Genomic DNA, 20654 nt, shown 5'->3' with positions numbered 1-20654 from the left:
TATGTTATAGTATAGGCTTTTTTTGACACGGTCATGTCAGTCAAAGATCACAACTCATCACATCCAGGACTGACACAGCAGTGCTGGCAGAAGCCTGTAGCCCAGTCATGTTCTCACAGGAAAGGTCCTGGCCTCAGAAATGTTAATTCTCCTCACACTGCTCTAAAATGGGCTCATTGCAGTTCTGATTATTAAAATAAAATTCTTATCTTTCTGAGGTTTATAGACTCTACTCTCTTTGGAAAGAGCTAACATTTCTCAAGCATACAGAATTAACTCAATCATTTATTGACTGTACTGAGGGAAACACATAGTTCTATATTTTTAAATATATGTACATATTCTATGGTTGAGGGAAAAATACAGCAGAACAAAGTTTGATTTAGTCCACTGTATCTAGGATAATTTCTCCCTGCTAGTTCAGTTAGAGAAGAATAAAAAACAGATAGATTGGGAGTACGGTGGAGCAGTCAACCAAACTACAGGTAAACCAAAGTGTAAAATAAAATTAAATCCTTCCCAAAAGAATTCCAAATAGCACAATGAGGGAGCATCAAATTCATGTAACTAAATAATTTTTGTGAATATTTAAATGATTCTTTGGGACAGTAAGCTCTTATCCAACTCTGAATGGCCTTGCAACTAAAAATACACTCTATTTAGTATTTCTTTCAACTTGTTTTTAGACAACATCAATAGTTTTCTCAGAAGATACTATCATTGTTTGGTAGAAACATATTTGCAAAAATAAACTAAATCCAGCAAAGTTTCCAGGGATGTATTTGGATACAAATGTGGACAGTGACTCTTGTCCACATCCAAAATAAAACACTCTAGCTGCACAACTTTCTTTGCTAAATATAAACATCCTAACATTGACAAGCTTGATAGAAAGAAAAACAGATTTCCATATATTACTACCATCACCACTATTTTAAGAGCACCCTCTACAGTCACAAAACACTATCTAACCAGGAAAAGCTCTTCCACCTACAGAAAACAGTATTAACTGGAAACTGGAGTATCAGTTTAGTTTATCAATATAGTGTCAAATCTATAAAAACATATCTCTGCGAGTGCTTTAAGGCCCAGTAAAGATGAGCAGGTTTTGCATGAGTGCCAAACGTAGAACTTATTTCATCACTGAAGCCTCCGTAATTGAGAATTTAAATTAATTATTCTGGGCTGACCCATAATAAGACTGTAAACTTCTTCTCTTAAGACAATGGATGGTTGTGGGATCCGAAATGGAAATGCAGGACAAGATGGTGTTTGTTATTTTCAAAAGAAAGTGAGGAATAAGCCATGGTAAACGCCAGGATGAACTGATTTCCCTGAGTTCATTTCATTTATTTGTTCTTTCTCTGTTTTAGTTCTTGGAACACTTTTTGTAAGAGTTATGCAAAACAATTACTTAGTTCACAAGTTGAACTTTTTAAAAATCGAATTCTCCATGAAATGCTTATTATATGCATGTACATTCTACTGTGCAAACATTTATGTCTCTCTTGATTTGGGTTGTGGTTTGCAGCTCCCATAAAGCATATGACAATTCCTTCCTGGAGGTTCAAAGTGAGGAGACACAGAGCAGTGTGTACCTCTGAGATCTTCATACACCGCTTATTTTAAGCAACCTCTCAGTTTCATGCAGACTCTTCTACTGGCTCCTGACATGCTGAATCTGACACTGTGGTAGTATAATTTGTTGTTATTTTGGTGTAACTGTCTTTTTATAGGTTAAAAGTATTTCTTCTCTGTGTGGTTTGGTTTGTTTGTTTGGGGGTTTTTTGTTTGGTTTTTTTTTTTTGGTTTGTTGTTTTGGTTTTTGGGGTTTTTTTGTTTGTTTGGTTGGTTGGTTTTTTTAATATATACTGGATATATATTTTTTTCAGTTAGGAAAGAGTTGACTTTATTCTGCTATGGTTTCCACCTTTCAAAATGAATAAAAAGAAGTTGCATGTCTGTTTCCTTTATTTTTTTTCCCCTTGAAAAGAAAAAGCAAGGGATTTCCAGATCATCTATTCATTTCCCTCCCTTTCCCTGCTTTGATCTTCAAGTGGTATGTTCAGCTCTAAATATTTTTCCATGTTTAATTTTGAATAATTGTTTATGTCCTATTGAAATGAGATTTAAGGAGGCATTTTAAGTTAAACACATGCTTAGGCAGTTTTCTGCATCAGTCCTGACAAAACAAACTTATAAAGGTTGGAAATTCCAGTCCTTTAAAACCTGTCTTTCTTAAGCTGTGTTTCTGGGTCTTGCCTAAATTTGCAAAGATACAGATATTTTCTTAAGTCTTCAGAGCATCAGTAGTTCATATACTGCAGGTGAATCAGGGCTGATGCTGTACCTTTAAAGCAGAAGGATCAATATCTTTTAAAGTCAATCCCTGAAGTTTCTTATATGGGACATTTGTGAAATGTTTATATCTCTTCTAAAATATCGATTCATAAAACTATTTGAATCATAGTACCTCACCTGGTCAGGAAAAGTGTCTAGAGATGAAAACAATCTTAAGAATATTAAAGATAATCCATTTTTCCTGGTCTTTTATTCTCAAGCTACTGAGCTATGTTTGTCAAAGGATCCGAACGGTTAAAACAGTGGTGGGCACCAGGTGGTGCTATTGCACAACATCATAACAGGCTCTCCTGACCAACGTACCAAAACGAAGTTAGGAGAAAGGCTTTGGGTCAAATGCTGCTTTAGACCTCCGTAGGCTTGAAAACATTGCCTTATCTTTGTCCAACAGCACGGAGGGGGGAAAAAAAAAGTCAATAATTAAGATACCCATGCATTTTACATGGGATAGCGATGATTTTATCTCTGTTCCAAAAGTTACCTAGGTCAAACCCGAGAATATATTCAACATTTCATATCTGCTGAAATAATTTTATTTCTGTGGGAATTAGGAGCCTAAATTCTTTACTGGATATTTGCCTTAGTTCTCATCAAAGGCGCACACACACGTGTTTTTAAGAAAACTGAATATAAGATGCAATGTCTACAAATCCTTATGTGACTAAAAGGATTAATTAATAGATACAGAACTGGCTCTCTTTTGTATACTTAGACTGTAAAGCATGTTTGGCATGGATCTGTATCTGCATGGAGCTCTACAATGCCTAGTACAATGTCCTAATACTGAGTAGTTCTTAAGAGCTACACACATAAAGAGCATATGAGCCATTTAGTTTACTACATTACTGCTTATATGATGAATTAATCAATGCTCACATTTGCAATGACTGAAACCTTTAAGCTGTCTTCAAATAAATACATTGACAATGCCAACAAATTACTAACTTTACATATCTGTGCAAAATAGAGACTCAGTCTATGCTACCTCCCAAAAAACCCAGTTTATTCCTGAGGTGTGGGCTCAGCTGAATCCTGACAGGCTGAACTTGACCATGAGGAGCTACACAGACCACAGCAGAGCAGGTAACAGTTACAATGGTCTCTGGAACTTCAATGGGAGTGCACTACCTAGGATTTCTGCAGAAAAATCTCCTTTTGTCATTGCTAGGATTACTCAAATATCGGGAGCTAAACTCTATTGTTAAGGTGAAGGAAGAAATGTGGATATAGCCTAAAGTTGTACAAGGATAAGAATGGGAGGTTATGAAGTCTCGTAGGGGCTAGGGTATAGAACAGTGTCCAGAATCTTCAAATGAAGCTTATATCAGTACTAATTATTCACTTAATTACTAGACTATATATTATTTCTTAAATGAATATTGAAACTATCATATCATGTGTGATCAAACTTTGTGTTGTCTGTATTTTCATCTCAACAGCTTTTAAAATTGGTATCTTTTCTTTATCTTACTTTGTACCTTTGAATATTGTATCTCACTCAATTGCTAAGTAAGATTAATAATGATACAGTCTTATATTCAGTAGGAAGAGCATTTGTAAACTCGAGCTAACTAAAATGAAATTAAATTATATGGAAGACAAGCTACAGTTTAAATTTTCATCTCCTAACTCTTTCCTTACCATGGATTAGCTAACATAAAGTAAAAACAGGTATTTTCCCCTGTTGAAGACATCTGAAAGCATTAATCTCTTATTCTACAATTTATTCTCTCACTGCATATATTTTATTTACCAAACTTATTCTCCTGCAATGTAAATATGTCATTGAATAGCTCATGTAATGGATGGGATTATTCAGACTTTTTTAGAATATTGTTACACACCTCTCCACATTGCCTGCCTGGGTTAGACAGAGGGAAGCCAGTGCTCTGGGTTGTATCAGCAGTACCTTGTGTGTTTAACAGCTGTATTAATAAATGGCAGAATAGAGAAACAGGAGAATAAGACATAACAAATGTCATAACATGCTTCCTCCAAAAAGGAGATATATATAGAGAGAAAGACAGGCCACTGCAAAAAGCAGGGTGGGGGGGAAGAAAATGAAGGGCCTCCCTTTCTGGTTAGTTGCCTTTTGAGGAAAAAACCAGAGGTCATACATTAAAAAGCATCTGGTAAGAGTGTAAAATCAAATTTATGCAAATAAGCCAAATCCTTCTCTGAAAGTAAATTTACACCGGATCAAATGTAATATTTTAAACAGAACTGTTCCTTGGTGTTCTATGACAACCAAAGTGGTGTAATTTTTATAAAAGGGTGCTTTCTCATGCTCATATAACTCAAAAGTGCTTGGTTAAGTTTGTTAAAATGGTTGAGATACAGATGCAATTTTACAGATATAATTTTAGAATCAACTCTGTAAACATTCTGCTTAAGGTAAAATGTTTTGAGAAAACAAGTCAGTGAAAATAATGGTAGAGATTAGAAAGAAGACCTGAATTTTGTAGATTGTGTTTCTTGAAATAAGAAACAGGAAGAAAATTCTTTTTAATACCTTACTAAATACAGTAATAACAGGGACAATTTTGTTATTTCTTAAGCAACAGATATCTAGTCGTTTACAATAATATGAGAAAATTTGCAATATACTCATAAAAGATGAGTCAGAAGCAGTGTTTCAAAGTAATTACACACTGCAAGAAAGAATTCTTTTTTTCCTTTCTACTGTGATTATGGGATCAGATCCTTCCCTGCAAGGAGATCAGGGGGCTGTAGTAAAGTGTCAAAATTCAGTGCAATGTGTAGTTGCATGGAAAGAAATAGAGATGCATCTTGCTAGGAGCCTAGCATAGCACTAATAAACAAAGCTTTCAATAGTCTCAGTGCAAAACGAGAGCTGAATTTAGGGAGTGTTTCTCAGTACCCGAGGTATGCTGGAGTAGCTAGCAGCTGGAATTAATCTACTGCACAAGCTGCTGGGGCATTACTGTTTGTTTTTGCTTTAGCTGCATACTCCATTTTGTATTGTGTTTCACAACTGCCTGATAATACACTGCCTGGACAGAGAGACATTAATCATAGTGTGAGCCAGTTTTGTAAACAGGACCAAAACCTTATTTAAAGGAGGGGAAGAGAACAGTACATGGATGAGGGGTGGGAAAGGAAATGGTAGTCTGCACTGAGATGATATTCTGTGTATGACCTAACTCTGTCTTCAATCCAATTTTAGCTTATAGCTGCGTTTGTATACATTCCTTCAGAAAATTCTTACCTCACTGGACAAACTTGCATTTTTGCAGTATTCCAGCTGGACTATGGCTCTTAGCAAACAAAGTCTTAATGTTTGTGGCATTATTATACCAAGTATTTCTAAAACTCATGTTCAGAATATGCCAAAGATCTGCAAGAAACTGTTTGACAAAATGTTTGAATTAAACTATAGTTTTAATGAGAATTCAAAGGTTCAAACTAAACTTTCCTCAAAGGCTTATAAAGTGCAGGATAGAGCTTTGAGTCAAAATCCAGACAAAGCTCTCCTTTTCAGTTTGGGAGCCTCACAGCCCATGTAAGAGTTTGAGCAATTATGCTGATCCCGTCTTTTCCTCTCTTTGTTGGTTGTGTGGTTGTTTTGTTGGTTGGTGGGTTTTGCGTTTGTTTGTTTGTTTTGTGGGTTTGTTTTTCTTTTTTTTTTTTAATACAGAAAAAATCTGAAAGAAAAATGCCTTGGCCTAATTACCATAAGAAACAATTTTTCTGAAACTCAATACGGAACAAGAGAAGTTTTCTAGGAAATTTAATGCTGAGCATGCCAGATGGCAACTGAATTATCTCCTGAAATGTCACCTGATAGGTAAAACATCATGAAAAAAAATAATTATAGACTATATAATAATGATTAGTAGTCATCATAGCCTGGTTGTTTTAGCAAGAAATTAATATTTTATGGTTTTTTTCTAGTTTGCTTCCAAATGCAGTGGAAATGTATTATTGTATAACACCATTGATTAAGACCTGTTTTAGTTAACCTCTAACAATACACCTCTAATGAAGCATTTTGTTTTCTATTAAGTTCAATTCCTTCACACATTACAAAACTACAACAGGAGGTTGAGTGAACTGTCAGCATATTTCATCACACTGTAACTGTAGTAAAATACAGCCATTTATATGTGTGTCTGAAAACTTTGTCACATAGCTCAGGTAACTATGAGGGGGAAAAAAAGTGTAATTAATTTGTTTCTTTTCCATTCCATGTTTCTCAGTTTTACCAGTTGTGCGGGAGGGGTGGGGGGGTGTAAACTTAATGTGATTTCTGAAAACTACAGTGAAAGGTGCTAAGCACACTGTATAAATCTTTTATTTAAACAGCCCCAGGGTTAGTCATAGCCTCTGGTTATGTGAAAAAGGTATGTGAAAAGCAAATGCTAAATGGCAAAATATGTAAAATATCAAGATGGCAACACAAGTTCGGGCTGTTCTGTCTCATGAGTATTTTTCTGACAAGTCAACTTAATATCAAGGGCACAAAAATCCATATATCTATGACTTTCCTCTCAAGAACCACTGAAGGAGAATGAATTCAGTACATTATGTAGAGGTGCATTTTTCCGTAACAGAAGTCTTTACAGCCCGTCACGCCTAATGCTTCCATCCTCTTAGCAAAGGAAAACATTGTTCGATGTCTGCAAACACCTTACTAGCTGGCTCTTTAGAACTGTTTATAATTTGTCCAAATCCCACAGCTTACAGTTCTTTCTACTGATTAACTATTAGTATGGTATTTTATTACAAGATATTGCTGTGATTTGCTATCTATACTCCTGTAAAACAATTTGGTAAGTGACTTTCATGGCTTATACACTGAATTTTTCCTTCTCATGTTCACTACCCTGCATTTCTGTTATATACATGGACCTAACATATTTTGTTGTGTCTTTTTTCCCCTGTATGTTCACTAAAGCTTTTTTTTTTTTTCGGTCTCCTGACAATGCTGCTTCATTTAGGTGGTTTAAATCTTGGGAACAAATTTCTGAGGGTGGAAGAAATTAAGTGAGTCCCAATTCTTGTGAGATGCTTACAGTCACTATATTTTTTTGGTGGGACGCTTGTAAGCCTCAAGTCCTGAGCACCTAGCTTTCCTTTGCACACGGGTCGGGAGAGAGGCATGCTGCAGTACGGCAGCACTTCAGTGGTAGAATATTCTGGAAACACCTTGTTACGATATTTCCAGTCCAGCTGAAGACATTGTGAAAATCGCCCAGAATGCTGAAGACGGCCTAGGTGTGCCCAGGGGTGCTTGTGACACTGTTCTCCGAGCTGTGTGGGCACGCTGCCGTGCTCGCTCCAGACCGTGCGGCGGCCCGGCTCTTCGCTCCTTCCCTCTTACCTCTGCCCCGCCAGCCGCCCCCACGCGCCCACGGGCCGCGCTCGCGAGGGAAACAAACCCGGCTGTCAAGCGGCCTCGAGCTGACAGCGCCTGGGCCCGGGGCCGGGTTTCTTCTTCAGAGGATTGTTCCAGCCACCCCCTTTCGTCCTGGCACCGTTGGCCGCAGCCTGAACCACAGCGGAGTTGGGTGTTTTTCCCCTCCGATTGCGGTTTATGGGTGTCTGTTGGAGGGGGCTCACGCCTGAGGAGACCCCGCGCGCCCCGCTCCCCCTCAGGGAGGCCGGTGGGCGGGAAACCGCCGCGCGCGCGAGGAAGCCCCTCGCTCACCTGAGGGAGCGCCCCCCGCCTGGCTCCTCCCCGGCAGGGCCCGGGCGCGGCCCCGGCGCCCCCTCCCGCGCTGGAGAGGCGGGCAGTCCGCGCTCGGCTCCGGCGGCGAGCACGGCTGGCGGGGCGGCGGCGGGAGCGGCACGAAGTTGCCCGGGATCCCCCTCAGAGGGCGAGGCGGACTGGGACGGGTGAGGAGAGCGGCGGCGGCCGGTTGGGACGGGAGGTCTGGGAGTCGAGGTGGGGCAGCGCGTCGCCCGCTTCTCCCCGCCGAGATGGCCGGGCGGGTGCAGGGCTGTGGCGCGACCTGAGCGGAGCGCGGTGGGCACAGGGGACCTCGCCGCGTGGTGCCGCAGGGGCTGGCTATGGACGCGGCTCCCCGCGCTGGGTCGCTGGCTTTGCTGCTCCATCTCGCTCCGTTAAACACGCTCCTTTCTAAAGGCCAAGGACGCCGAGTCCTCCCGGGCGTGAGGAGAGAACAATACGGCTCTCCCTGCACGGCCAGCCGGTGAGGCGCGGGGAGGCTGGCGGATCGCGGCCGGGACAGGCCTTCACCCCGAGCGCTCCTGCGGGCGAGCGGCGGCTGTGCCGGCCCCGGGGCGAGCGTGCCGAACGGCGCCGAGGGGAGCGCTGCCACCGGCCGCGGAGGGGAGAGCGGGTTGCCGGAAAACCAGACTCCGATAAAACCTGAAAATCTCTTAGTTTCTCTCGCGGCTGTAAAAAGCGGGGACTCTTTTCTCCAAGTGCGTTTACGGGCCGCGGCTGCCCGGAGCGGTGCCTCAGCTGGAGGTCCTGCTGCCGGCCTGTGGTTCCAGGTGAGCCCGCACGGCCCGGGCCGGCGGGAGCCCTCGGGGGTCGCCGAGTCCGCCGTGAGTCGGGGGCGCCGCGGCCGCTAGCCCGCACACATTCCTCCGGGGATTCCTGGCATTCCTGAGCTGAGGGCACTCTGACTTCTTCATCTCCCTTTTATTCCACGAATTAGCGTGTTTTTGCGAAAGGGTGTGTCTGCATTGTGTGTGTTCTTTTTCATGGGAAAAGTTTAGAGTGGCAGTTCAGCCGTTTTATTCTTCTTCCCAATTAGCTTTGTATCTGATATAATTTATATCCCTCCCATATGATGACAACTTTATGGGGAGATCAGTGCTACGATAAAACTTGAGTTTGGATTAGCATCTGCAGTTGACTGAAGAATAATTGTTACAGCTTTTCTCTTTCTCCTGATTTTCTCTTTAGTATGTAAGTATTTAAAAAAAATAACTGCAACATAGTCTGAATAATTATCAAAGCAAAAATAGTGGAAACCTGTCCTTGAAAGTTATTTTATTTATCTGAACATCTACACGTGTTTGACCTGTGTGCACTTACATAAAACGAATCCTGTAGAGGAATCAGACCCCCCTCCCCCGCCAGGATTTAATGATTTGTAATATACCCATATGAATTTGATAAATTCAGTGTCTTGATACTTATTCTGACAACTAACTCCATCACACGTCTCATAGTTAAGGATCTCTTTATAGAGCTGGTTTTTAACAGAACTTTAAAACTTTTATAAAAATATAATTAAAATGACAAATACAAAACACCGATTACTTTTTCAAGGTGCTTTATAAGAACTTGTTTAACTAGTGATTATATTCTCTAGGTATGTCATTGTCATTGAATTGTTTCATTTTTTTCTCATGTTAGACCCAGAATAAATTTGGTTATACTTACAGTGTGTAGGAAGACAGATATGGTTACTGCTGATTAATATAAAAGTATACAAAGTTGCGAACCTCTTGTTGCAGAATTTGTGGTGATATTCTGAAGAGCCTGTTGTCTCCCTAGGTGTATCACACAACTGTTTTATTCTCAGTATCTGAGTTAGTTGTATTTTGCTTTTAAATTTAATAAATGGGATGACTGTTTAGGCTGCCAGAGTTGCCTCCAAGCAAACTGGTTTATTTTAATTTCTGATAATTTTATTATTAGATGTTACTGTCACTAGTAAAATGTCTGGTGATGCACTTAGGTTCCCTTGACAGAGATGTGGATTTAATTCACTGCAAAAATGGTCTGTGGTGTATCCTGTGTAAGGAATTTTACCTCAGTAAAAGGATGACAAAGCTGAAAAAAAGAACTGGTGACAGTATGCTGTTCCTTCTTCTGCCTTACCTTGTGTAACAGGAAGTTGATCTTTCTGGGAGTATTGGTGAAACTGGTTTGTCTAGGCTCCCCAATGTCATCTGAAATGTGTAGGTGAAAAGGCATGACCTCAAACTTGAATTTTTAGATCTTTTGTCATGGAGCAATGTGAGATTAACGTATTTGCAAGGAGTGTGTTCAGCCTGGACCACAGTGGGCAGTTTATGATTTAAAAATAGCTACTTAAGTATTTTGAAGGCCAAATAATTCCACAGACATCAGAAATTAAACCAAAGTAGACCAGCACAATTTTGTTCTGTAGCTTGCTGGTTTACCATTTCTGCTTTTTGAAGTCATGGTGATTACGATAATGGTGTTGTTATTATCTGGCCTTTTAACTATGTTGATAACCGGAAAATGTGTTTATTAATATCAAGCGCATGAGCGTGATTATGCAGAACAACGTTCAGCCTACAGCAGTGTTTGCCTGTGTTGATAGAGGGAAACTAGCAAGAATCTGGTCAAGATCACTGATGCTAATAGATTCTGAGAAATGACAATGAACACTAAAATGATGGGCCGTTTGTTCCACTTCTGCAACTCTGAACAGCAGCAGAAATAAAGCAGGCTTAAGAAATTTGTAGTTCTTTCTTCTGTATGCCCTACTTCTTCCTTTATAGGGCTAGGAGGAGGTTATCTTCTACCCGATCAGTTCGGTGATATGATTCAGAGCTGGGCTTTACAAAGAACTACATCTTTACAACATAGACATTAACGACTGTGTCTTGAATGGCAAGGATGAGGTGAAGATGTTGGAATTTCTCCAGTTTTGTTGCTAGGTCTCAACAAGCTGCATACTGAGGAATATGGCACTGACTTGATGCATCCTCAACTTAGATTTGGTAGTTTACAGGTTTTTTAATACATCTTGAATGCTGTGTTGGTAGAATGTGCAAAACCACCAAAAATGATGGGTTTGTAATTTCTGTTCTTACTTGGCGAAAGAATGGAGAATCCTCCCCCTGAGAATGCTACATTGTCAGGTTATTGTGTGAGGGAAGGTACTTCATGTGTTCATGGAGTGTTCATTCCAGGCATGTTTATCTGGAAACATTAACACATTTCAGAAACTGCTTTGGCCTTGATTCTCTGAGTGGAGTTAAATCTAAATGGTAATATTTTTCAGTAGAGCCAAGTATCACAATTTAAGGTTAAAACCTGAGAAATTAACATGTTAGGAATGCATATGTTAAAGATTTAGTGAAGTTGTAGTCATGGAGTCACCACTGTTTGGGATTAGAGCTCAGTGTATTTGCTTTGACCTTGTACTATCTCTGCCAACAGAGCTGGCATACTCCTCGAAGGAGTTTATCCAAATGTAGCCTTATAACCTTTTGTTTTATGTGAAAAAGAGTGCATGACAAAATCCATAGCCAAACATTTTAAGTACATAGTATAATTTTTCCATGTATGCCTCTAAATTTTTAGCCAAATTAACTGTTTGAAATTAAATTGATCCATCTTTTGTATTTCTGAGATGCAGTAACCAGATCGACAGTATCAGATTTAAAATTAATATTCTATAATAACCTTTTCATATTCTACTTGACTTTGGCAAAGACAGAGAACAATGAGGAATAAAGGTGGTTGGAGAAACACCTCAGAAAGTACTTTGACTTGAAAAAAACCACTGGGGAGATTGGTAAGAATGGGAGGTGTCTCGATTATTACCACAACATCCCCTTTCTGTGAGAGTCACCGGGCACACATTCATTAGCATTGAAATAGCTGCTTGACTCTTGGCAGTCTGAGCATGGCAAGAGTTTGACTCCAGGCATTTGCAGAAGTTCTTTATTTAGATGTACATTACATACACCATTTAAATGTAGCTGATATGTTGATGTGGAAACTACATAAATACACTACGAAAAGGAGACCTATTGGCTAAACTGCCCATGCTTGCACATTCATATGCCTATGTGCCTATGTATTTCTGTGTTTATACATAAACTCTCACAGACACTTGCAGAAGCTGTATGCCATTAGGAATGTTTCAACTCTGTTTGAAATTCTATTGAAAGGTATCTCTAAGAGCTGTCGAAGTTTATTAGAATGGAAGATGTATGTTATGTACATCAACACACTCAAAAGTGAGTAATGACTTGTGATCTATTTCAACATAAAGTATAATGCGAAAGTGGTGTGTAAAATTTGAGCTTTCATATAGAGATGGGGTAGTGTTTTCAGTGATATGAATGAAGCTCAGAATATTTGTTGAAACTATTGAAACTTGTTGAAACTGGTAATCGGTTGGGGTATGCCTTCATGCAGTCATTTGCACACCACTAGCTGGTATATGCAGGGAGCAAATGTTCAGCAGTAGCAGCATTTATTTACAAGAGTAATTGCCATGTAATGTTACATTATCATTCCACAAGCACTTGAAGATTCATAAAGAAGCAGCCCTGCCTCCCTCATTTCCCACCAGTAATTACACTATTCCAGTGTGAAGGTGAGAAGAGTGGCGGCTTGTGGGAGCTGATTAAATGTGTGCTCAGTGTACAGGCAGAGCCCACACCAGGAAGCTTTGGCTGCATAAGCCAAAAGTGATGCATCTCCTGGTGGAGCAGTCCAGCACACTATGAGGCTCCTTTCCTCTCTGGAGTTATCTAGCCTCTGTCTACTCAGCTTTTGTCTCTCAGACTGAGTGTGATGATATCATCTTGTTGTCTCGTGTTGGCTGGGCTCAGGGCCTGCAGTTCTTACTGCATATTTAAATTTTAAAATGCGTGGTTGAGTTAGTTGAAAGAAAATAGATGGGTGTGAAGCCAAGTGTTTAGAGAATACAGTGTAATTAAGGCAAAGTTTAACAATAGAAAAATGGGAGCCATAGCCAGCTTGGATATGCATGAAGCGATGGCCTTCTGTTGGCTGTGTAAATATGACTATTAAAGTCTATTTTACATGCAATTTTGTGTACTTAAATACTTGCATTGATATAGAGATTAACCCTTTTCTCTGTGTCTTCATATAGGAGAGACCTTGGTCTCTGCATACAGTTGTACTCATATAGCTCATCCTAAATTTCATTTAGGAATAAGCTATATTTATATAATCAAGGTTGTGCTGGCTGCATCTGTTGTGTTGCTGTTAACTGTAATTTTTGTAGACAAGATTATGGTTTTTGTGGTGAGAATACTGAGAAGAAGGTCCAGTGAGATGGCACATCTAAAGCCAAGGAATAATTTTTGGACTAGGGGAATATTTTTATTTATTTTAGCTAATATTATAAATAGTGTTGTGTTCTTGAAGCACTGGCAATCTTTTCAACAAAGGTTGCTTTAACTCTGTTTCTATTTGTTTGAGGTGGTCTTTCTAAGAGACTATTTTAACAGACTTGAGATTTTTGCCTGAGCCTCTAAAAATATAAACAGGATAGTCTCTTCTATTTAAGCAATGATGATATCATTGGGATGTATTAAGATAATTTCCTTTGGAACAAAATACAAAGTTTCTAACACTGACAATTGGAGGAAAATACAGTGAAACAACACAGAATCTCTTGTGGAGTGAGTGTAATTGTATCAGATATTTGAACACAAACCAGCTATTGTATTTGAAATCACAAACTGCTTTTAGAATCTGTAAGTATCCTTGTCTCGCTCAGCTGTTGTTTCTGTCAGTATGTCAGCAGATATGAACATACAGAATTTGATAAACTAGAATAGCATATATAAAATTTCTATTGGTGACTTTGTTACCTTTTTTTAAACCTTCTCCTTTGCTAGTTTGTCATAAAAATGAGGAAACATTGTGTGGTCATATCACGTGTGTATAAGTATTTATATGGGATTTTTAAAAATTTGCTTTTTGTATTTGAAGTTTATAAATGTTAATTGTGCTTCAACGGTGTCAAGATACTTATGTGCAAGTAGATAACTCCAATAGATTGGATCCTGGGTTGGGAGCAAAAAATATCTTGTATAGGCATATATGAGCCTGTGTGGGAGACAAAACAGTATAATGGCGTAAGTACACTTATGCAGCTATTTGTATCCACATAAAACTTGCACCAACATAACTACAAATAAACAAATGTGACTCTCCATCTTCCTCCGATGCCTTAACTAGTACCACAGTGTACAGGACCTGGGACTAGTTGAGACAGATGACATGGATTAGTTTCTTGGAATTGTATTTCAGATATAGGTTCAGTTCTGGTTTAGTATACTTTTAATGTGCTTTTTGTCTCTGATTCCATTTTGTTTATGATTTGGGAGAATCTGGAAACTAATTACTTTAATAAAGAAAAAGAGCTTTTTAATAATAATACAAATCACATATTTCAGTGGTAATAGTTTAGAATATTACATGAGAAATTTGGGGTTTTTAAAATATTTTTATCATTACCAAAAATTAAGTCTTTAATTTCCACTCACTAAGAAAAGTTAGTAGATCATGCCATATTTCCTCTGGGGATAAATCCTGTAAAACTGTGACTATATGAATTCATACATAGTGGGTTAAGAAAATGGGATATATGTTATGTCCTTGTCTGCAGTCAGACTTTGACAATTTATGAGACCTGAGGATCTGCCAAAATGTCTTGTTGTTGACTTATAGCCAATAAAGCATGTTTTCCTTTTGAGAAGGAAAAAAACAACCAACCAACCAAAAAAAACCCCAAAAACCCAAGAACACCAACAAAACGTGCTAGTTGTCACACAGCTCAAGCATTTGGCTGATTTGGCACATACTTTCATAGGACTAACAAGATGTTTTACATTTGAGACACTGAGACTTCCTCACACACAGCACTTTTCAGCCAGAGGGAGTATGAACCAAGCTGTAAGCAAGTGAACAGTATCTTTTGCTCTAACTGCTGTTAATAGTTCTTTCTACTGACAGTCTTTATTAAATACAGTTCTCTTTCTGTCCTTGAAAAGCTGGTTGGTATTAATATTGTTTTATTGGCTGAGGATCTGAATAAGGTTGTTTAATAACTGGGCAGAACTGAAATGGGAATCCTTATCTTTAAGGCAGCAAATCCAAGACTCATCCCCTTTGCTCTACTGTATTTCAGAAGAAATTGATAAAATAATATGTATAACCTAAACATGGCTGTTTGCCTCCAGTAATAGCTATGGAAGAAAGGTGTTATTTTGAATTTTAATCCTGCAGAAAATTCTAACTTGTCATCCCTAGGCTGCCATCTGAAATCAGAACAGAGAATGATATTTTTCATAGAATAGAAATGAAAGTAATTGATTCAGAAATCTTGAAATACTACTAAGATGTGTTGCTGTGATGGCATGCTTCCTTCTGTCCCCAGACTTTTCTACAGGTCAGTGTTCCTGGCTTGACTTCATTTTTCATTGTGCACCCAAAGCCATATTTAATCACAACTTGGTCAAAGAAAAACAAACAAACAACGTTGCATTTACGGAAGACACAGGCCTACATGGCTCCTGGTGTGGAGGCTGGAATTATTGCTTTCAAAGGGAGGCTTGAGTGACCCACTTGCAGCGTGGCTATGTGGTCCTACAACTTTTACTTCTCTACATGGGCACCGTGCACCCCTTGGACTGGCAATGGGTATGAATTTCATTGCAGGTAACAATGCAGTCCTGGGACCATAAAGGAATGCAGCAGGTCAAAATCTGGTCCTTTGCACTGTACCAGTTAGTAATATAGATTCATGCAGGGACTGTATGAGTAGGGACTATAACTAAGGTGGTCGATGTGGATGGGATCTAGTACTAAGCTTAGAAATAGCTTGTGCAGTTCATTTATATGCAGTGGTTTTAGAAGAATATCAATTGCTAGATTACTTTTTATGAAATATGCAAAATTAATTGTGCCTGTAATAATAAGTCAGCCCTGTCTTGGAGACTGAAGGGATACCTTGATTTGGTCTTGTGTCTATGTGATACCAAGCATAAGACTTTGTGATGTAATGCTGGTATATGGAGCTGTGAATAATACATGCCATATGGCTTAGGTTCCCAGCAACTCATTTTTTTTTTTTTTCCAAGCATAGGATTTTTTACAGTCTCTCTCATTCCAACAGGTAGGAAGAAGAGGTAGGGCATGAGGCTTTCAGGCATCTTTTGAAGGGAATGAATATTTGAAAGTCAGTGGTCTATTTTCCAGTTCTTTGTTTATAGAAATTTTGGGTAGGTCTTCAATGCTGATATCAGAAAAGCTGACCAATAATAAAAAAAACCTCAGGGTGTGTTGTTTTTGTATTGTTTTGTTGTGTTTTGTTTTTTTTTTTCCCCCACTGCTGCCTGCAGAGAGCCTTCATATACTGAATTATGACATGATGTAGTATAGAAAATCCTCTGTAAAGGCCTTTTGAAAATTTTGAGTTTTGACTAATAGACAGGGAGAGACAGTTTACAGACAGTACAGGGACAAGAAGAAATTGCTGTAGAAGTTTTAGTATGTTCTGTAACTATCATGATTTTCTTTCTAACAGGTTTGAGGAGTGACTGCCAGATATGATACAAATGTAATTTTATATAGACAAAAAATATACCTGAAGTAGGAAAAAAATCTTAAATAGGGATAAGGGATCTACTGGAAAGATGGCAAACTTGTTGTTTCAGATGTCCTTCTGTTGCTGCATATTGTCAGTTTGCTCTTAAATGAGTTTCACTGTCCCCTTTTGCAGTCCCGAATCTGGAACTTTAAAATCTACCTTTTCTCTCTTTTGCTCTCCTGTAAACAGTATACCACATAAACTCAGCTACCCCAGAGCTATCTGCTGTACAGTCTGAAAAGGATGGCAACCCACACCCATTTTCCTCTTGCAGAAGCCTCAGGTTGTGGGTAGCATTGACTATGATGAAATTTCCCCTCATGCTTCCAAGGCATGTTTGTGAGATTGTGTTCCACCAAGTGTAAAAACATTACAGTTTTGGTCTTTCCATGAATCATCCTGTCTATTTCCTTTTCTTCACCCTAACAGTATGCAAGTTTTCCTTCCTCTTCTCTCCTAAAGTTATTTCCTGTCATTTTTCCACTGCACTGTGATTTATTATTGACCTAACACCCACTTTGTCTTGTGATATTGCTGGTATTTTCTCAATAGTCAGCTGCACCGAGAATCCATTACTTAGCTTGGAGAGCAAGCTCAATGTTATGTAAAGCTGGAGGACAAATTTTACAGTTCCTTCCTGGCGTTTTGCTGTGCATGTGTGAAAAATCTGGAGTAAACATCCATAAACTATGACATCCCTCTTTTTTTAAAAAAAGGCACTGATTAAATCATATAGGCAGTGATTTTTTTTTTTTGGTAAGAAAATTAGGAAATAAATTCCATGGAACCAAATGTAAATTGATAATTTAGCCTTTAATAGCTTGAAATTTTCAGAATTCTAAAAGTGCACTCCTCCAAAGATGTAGTGGTATGTCCTAATCTTCCTTTAATGAAATATCTACAACTGACTCTGTTTTAGGAGTCTCAGGATTATATTGGATATGCGGGAGTTCTGTTTTTCTATCATCAAGAGAGCAAGGGAGGACTGCTAGTGCCATAGAAAAAGTCAGATCCTTTTTATTCTTCCATATTCCTTCAGTAGGTGTTGCAAAAGGAGCCCACGTGTAATGTGAGACAATAGCTGTGAAGGATCTGCGACTTTTTAAGGAGGTCAGGGAGCACATCACTGATGGGGGGATAGCGTGTCCCTCCACATGCCGGTCAACATCTCTGCCTTTTTTATCTGTCCCAGGAGCCCTGTCTGTCCGGCACAGCTACTTGGCTTGCATGCTAGAAGCAGGCAGTGTGAGATGCTTTATTGCAGATGTGTTAGAGGCGTGCCTAGTAATAGGGGTGTATAGGCAGGATACAGAAGAGCAAGCTTCATATGCAGAGTTTAGCATTTAGCAGGATTGGGAAGGCATTTTTTAAAAAATAAATCTGACTTGTAGATTTGGCTAAAGAAGAACTGAAATGGATGAGTGGACACAATTCCATGCCTTTGTGATGCTGTAATGTTAGGAAGGCTGCAGAGTGGCTGAAGAAACAGCCGTGTCTGGCACAGGAATATGTTTCTCAAAGGCACTCTTTTCTGCTCATGTTGGCAGAGAAAGCAGTTGGGGCTCCAAATGACAGGGATTTTCTTTTTTTGTGAAGCAGGTCTCAAATAGCTCCTGGTATCTAGCTTTAAAATAGCTGTGAAAGGAAATATTTTGGAGGCATTTTAAAAAAAATGGTTTTGGCCTATTAAACCTTAAGTATTCTTCTCCTGTGATTCTTTCTAAGGTATTGTATCAATGCTGAAGAACAAACTGCTACAGAAGAATATGCAGAGTATTAGATTTTCAGACATGAGAACCTCTGCTGACAAGTTCTCTTTATAAACAAATATGTCATAGTTTTTATTTTTGAAAAAAAAAAAGTTCAGAAAAATCAAACCACTTCTGAGTAATTATAAATTATGGAACGTTCATACCCACTAGAGACCAGTATTTAAAATGAGTGCTTAAATACCTTTATGAAGGCTTATTTTAAAAAGAAACCCTAAAACTGAAAGGCCTGACCAGCTTTAAGTGCCAATTTTGTTTGCTTGTTCACAGAAGTTTTTAAAGGTTTCTGTCCCTGAAAATGGAGTTAAACCACAAATTTAGTTTTGAATTTTGTGATTCCCTGAAGTGGTCGAAGGCCATGCTGCTGCTAGAATAGGTGATCACATCATTCCCTGGTGCCTTACCTGCTTTTTTTTTTTTGCTGATCAGTAAAGCTGTGTGGCTGGATGCTTGCTGGCTCACAGAAGGAACAGGGAGGATTTTACAAGCTGAGATAACAGCGTGCTAGAGCTGTTGCTTTTGGAGATACTGTGTTACGGCCCACATTTTTTAAGTAAGTTAGTAATACAACTTTGAAGTGAAGTAAGTATCTTTAAAACCAACATATTGGAACTTTTTAAAGAACTTCATTCTGTAGCCTAATAAACTGAATGTGACCGAACAGGTAGTACACATGGTGTTCATGGGGCTTCAGAGTGAGGAAGGGCCTGTGTAGATACAAAGACGTAGACCTGCAGGCTCAGGCTGAATCTATAGTGAACTCATTAAGTCACTTTCTTTCAGCTCTTGACAGTTTTCCAGGAGATATTTGATTGAAAATTACTCTTTTGATGAAATTTCAAATAAAATAACTTATCTGGGGAATACAGTGAATATACTCCAATGATATCTGTACAGCTTAATGCGTTACCTACTGGAGTGAATTTGCTTTGTTTATGCCTGACCGTGTGTCCTGGATCTCTGTGTTCTTTTGGACTTGCTCTGGATGATGACTGGATTTACTGAACTTGTTGATCAGTAAATCCAGCTGCTTAAGTTTATATGGTGTAACTGTAGAAAATCAGGCTTTTTTTTTTCCTGGAGTGTTTGAAAGTTTTCAGGTGAAACTTTTCTGGTCAATAAAAATTGGCTCTGTATGAAGAGCAGATAAAGTTACCAATCAGAACATGTCAATACACTTCCATTGTTCTAAACTGCAGCTGAACTTCTAATCACTGAAAAGTATTGATGGTTCGATGTCCTTGTCTATATTATCTGTTGGTTTGGCAAGTAGAATATTTTCAAAAGAAAATAATGTATTGAAGTAGTTATTATGTCCTGATTAATTTCTATATGCTGTTGTGATAATATTTGCTTCACAAATAGGAGATAACTGATTTTATAAAATAAGAGAATGACAGTCTTCTACCTAATTAAGAATTTGTGCAGAATCATTGTTTCTGTTTCCTGAAAACTGTATTTTTAAACTCCTCTGAGAAAGCAAATGAAATTACTAGCAAGACTATATTATTTAAAATTTAAAATACTAATTTGGTGAAAACCTGGAATTGGAGTTTCTATATCTATTAAAAAAAAAAACACCACCAAACAAAAACTCGCTTCTAATTTTTAGTAAGTAACTACGAAGAGACAACAAGAAGCCCCACAAACAGGGAAAGTATCTTCCTAACTACTGTTAATATATGTAACCTCTTTTCATAAGCTTAAGAGTAAACAAACTGTTCTATGATAACATTTGAGGGCTTCAGCAGACTTAAAGAAGATTAAAACGGGGCAACTGTAGCTGTCAGTGCCCCCAGCTGTCAGCTCCTCCACTGTATCTGGTAACAGAATTTCAGTCACTGATGGTATGGAACGCAAGGCTGATTGCGTTTACCTGAGTATGGCAGTCTGTAAATTTTCATGACTGAGGTCTAACTCGGCTGTCAGAGTGTTCAGGTATTCTCATTTTTGACATCGTGGCGTTCGTCAGAGGAGTGGGACAGGCAGATGGGAGAGGAACAGCTTCAGTCCTCCCATCTTAATCTATTGCTATAAGCCTGCCAAAGCCTGAGATGCCGACTGTGCAACGTGTGTGTAGACTAACTGTAATTAAACAATTAACATCATTAGAGGTTTTAGGTTTTCATCAGAAAGGCTGTGAGTAAAATCAGCAATGCTTTTTTTAATGTAAAAATGTTTACTA

General features: G+C 38.8%; 1 protein-coding gene across 5 annotated transcripts in view; it reads left to right on the top strand.

Annotated features, from left to right (window-relative positions):
* Window positions 1-8145: 8145 nt before the first annotated feature.
* Window positions 8146-20654, top strand: part of CGNL1 (cingulin like 1) — a 57996-nt gene continuing 45487 nt past the window's right edge. For all 5 annotated transcript variants that reach the window (XM_065642003.1, XM_065642004.1, XM_065642002.1 and 2 more), the window contains exon 1: window positions 8146-8220. The gene's annotated coding sequence lies outside the window, so the exon portion shown is untranslated. The remainder of the gene's footprint in view (window positions 8221-20654) is intronic.

This window comes from Caloenas nicobarica, chromosome 10 (assembly GCF_036013445.1).
Source record: "Caloenas nicobarica isolate bCalNic1 chromosome 10, bCalNic1.hap1, whole genome shotgun sequence".
Classification (NCBI taxonomy): domain Eukaryota; kingdom Metazoa; phylum Chordata; class Aves; order Columbiformes; family Columbidae; genus Caloenas; species Caloenas nicobarica.
This window is presented reverse-complemented; position numbering and strand designations above follow the sequence as displayed.